Raw genomic sequence first — 2,971 nt, 5'->3', positions numbered from 1 at the left:
AAATTCACCAGTCGTGCTGAACCCCTCCACCCCAGAAGTGGATGAAGGTTGGAGGTCTAAAGGAAGGTTGCACTAACTGCTGCCACCCCTTGGTAGGAACGTTAGCAGTGAGGAGCAAGTGCTTCCTCCATAGCCTCTATAAGGCACAATGAATTCTAATACATTGGCTGGGAAAAGACAGTCTCATGGACATACGGATAGATGTTATGAACAGGCAACTTGCCAGATGGCCAAAAACCACAGGAATAGAATCTCAAACTAACGTGAAGCTAAAAAAACTAAAACTTAAAGAATACCCAGATATCACTCCTTATTGCTGTCTGGAATGTGGAAGAAAGTGCATTCTTAAATTTTGCTGGCTGGTCAAACTTTAAAGCGTTCCAGTTTTTTTGGACGGCAATCTGGCTATACCTGTTAGTATTTAAAATATACATTTTTGGCCAGGCATGGTGGCTCAGCCTGTAATCCCAGCACTTTGGGAGGGTGAGGTGAGAGGATTGCGTGAGCCCGGGGGTTTGAGACCAGCCTGGGTAACTTGACGAGACCTTGTCTCTACAATAAATCACAAAAACTAGCCAGGCGTGTGACACACGTCTGTAGTTCCAGCTACTTGGAAGGCTGAGGCAGAAGGATCGCCAGAGCCCAGCAGGTTGAGGCTGCAGTGGCTGTGAGCGTACCACTCCACTCCAGCCTGGGCAACAAGAGTGAGACTCCAACTCAAAAAAATAAGTAAAAATAATAATAAAATGGCCAGTCTCGGTGGCTCAGCCTGTAATCCCAGCACTTTGGGAGGACCAGGTGAGGGGATTGCCTGAGCCTGCAGGTTTGAGACTAGCCCAGGCAACCTGGTGAGACCTTGTCTCTACAATAAATAAATAAATAAATAAATAAATAAATAAAATTTAGCCGGGCCTGGTAGCACACACCTGTAGTTCTAGCTACTTGGAAGGCTGAGGTGGAAGGATCGCCAGATCCCAGCAGGTTGACATTGGGGTAGGTGTGAGTGCGCCACTGCACTCCAGCCTGGGTGATGGAGTGAGACTCCAACAACAAATAAAATAAAAATCTTTGAACTAGCAATTCTGCTTTTGGATATGTATCTTAGGGAAATTATTAAAATTGTGGAAATAAAAAAGCTTACTTTCATGAAGGATTTGCTTCCCCTCTTCTTTGAGGTTAGGCCATAGGGAAGAGAAGGATTAGGCAGGACAAGGACGGGCATAGCCCTAGGTGCTACCTTGGTGGCGGTGATATGTCTAACAGGAAGGGATTAGCAACATGAGGCAGGGGCTGAAGAAGGGCCAGGTGACCCAAGACCAAAGCTGAGGGAGGGCCTGTAAGACGACTCATGCTTTCTCTTCCCGCCTGTCCCAGGTGCTTCAGGAGCCGCGGGTACCGCGCAGGCATGGCCAAGTCCAGGAACCACACCACACACAACCGAAAACGGCATCAAGAAACCTCGATCACAAGATACAAGGCTCTCAAGGGGCTGGACCCCAAGTTCCTGCGGAACATGCGCTTTACCAGGAAGCACAACAAGAAGGGCCTGAAGAAGATGCGAGCCAACAACGCCAAGGCCAGGAGTGCATGTGCTGAGGCTCCCAAGGCCCTCGTAAAGCCCGAGGAGGTTAAGCCCAAGACCCAAAAGCAAACTTGCCCAAGATTCTAGCCACAAGCTTGCACGACCTGCCTACATTGCCCACCCCAAGCTTGGGAAGCGAATTTGCGCCCATACTGCCAAGGGCCATGGTTCTGCCATCCAAAGGCCAAGGATCAAACTGGCCCCAGCTGCAGCTTCACCTGCAGCTCCAGCTTCAGTTCCAGCTCCTGCTCTGGCTCCCAAAGGTGCCCAGATGCCCACAGAAGCTCCCGAGTAGAGACCTCTGTCGGCCAACCTGCAGACTGGTTTGACCCCCAGGCTGCTGTCTGCGTGGGCTGATGTCAAATAAACCCAAGGCAGGAAAAAAAAAAGATTACTCATATGGGCTAGATGTAGTAATTCACATCTGTAATCCCAGCACTTTGGGAGGCTAAGGTGGGAGGATCACTTGAGGCCAGGAATTGGAGACCAGCCTAGGCAACATAGAGAGACGCCAACTCTCTAGAAAAAATTCAAATGAACTGGACGTGGTGGCACGCACTTGTAGTCCCTTCTACTTAGGAGGCTGAACAGGGGGTTTGCTTGAGCCCAGGAGTTCAAGCCTGCAGTGAGCTAAGATCACACCACTGCACTCCAGCCTGAGCCACAGAGCAAGGTCCTGTCTCAAAACACAGACAAGCACAGCTGCATGTATGAGGCACATGGGCTTAGGGCATCTTCCAGATTGTCTGGAGCCGGAGAGAAATAGACCCACGGGAAATCTGGCCTGGGGCACTGGAACCTGACCTTCTGCCACAGCATGAGTCCTGGGAGTGGTTGAGAGATACTGTTATTTGAGGGGAGGGGGAAAAGAGAGAGATTGCTCTTTGACCCTGTGACTATCTGGCTAGTGGAGGGGATGGAGGACCGCCAACCTGAGGATACGCTGAGACTCCCCTGACCTTCTGCATCAACTTCCCTGTCTCTATTCCACAGCAACAAAGAGCCCTGGGCCAGGGGTAGTACAGAAAATGAGGGATGTCCCCCGTCTCATTCATACTATTGTCTCCAACGGTGTCCATGGGGGGATTGAGTAAGTATATGATATGCAAATGCAATTAAGATGATGAGGCCCCATAAAAACGTAAAGCAAAAACAGCAAATATAATAGAATAATAGCAGCAACCAGAAGATACCCACAGCCGAATGTGGTAGCTCATGCCTGTCATCTCAGCACTTTGGGAGGTGGAGGCGAGAGGATTGCCTGAGTCCAGGGGTTTGAGACCAGCCTAGGCAACTTGACATGACCTTGTCTCTACAGTAAATTAAAAAAAATTAGCCGGGTTCGGTGGCTCAGCCTGTAATCCCGTGCCTTTGGGAGGCTGAGGTGAG

Source organism: Carlito syrichta, unplaced genomic scaffold (assembly GCF_000164805.1).
Source record: "Carlito syrichta isolate Samal-C Ts95f unplaced genomic scaffold, Tarsius_syrichta-2.0.1 Scaffold288316, whole genome shotgun sequence".
NCBI classification, from domain to species: domain Eukaryota; kingdom Metazoa; phylum Chordata; class Mammalia; order Primates; family Tarsiidae; genus Carlito; species Carlito syrichta.
This window is presented reverse-complemented; position numbering follows the sequence as displayed.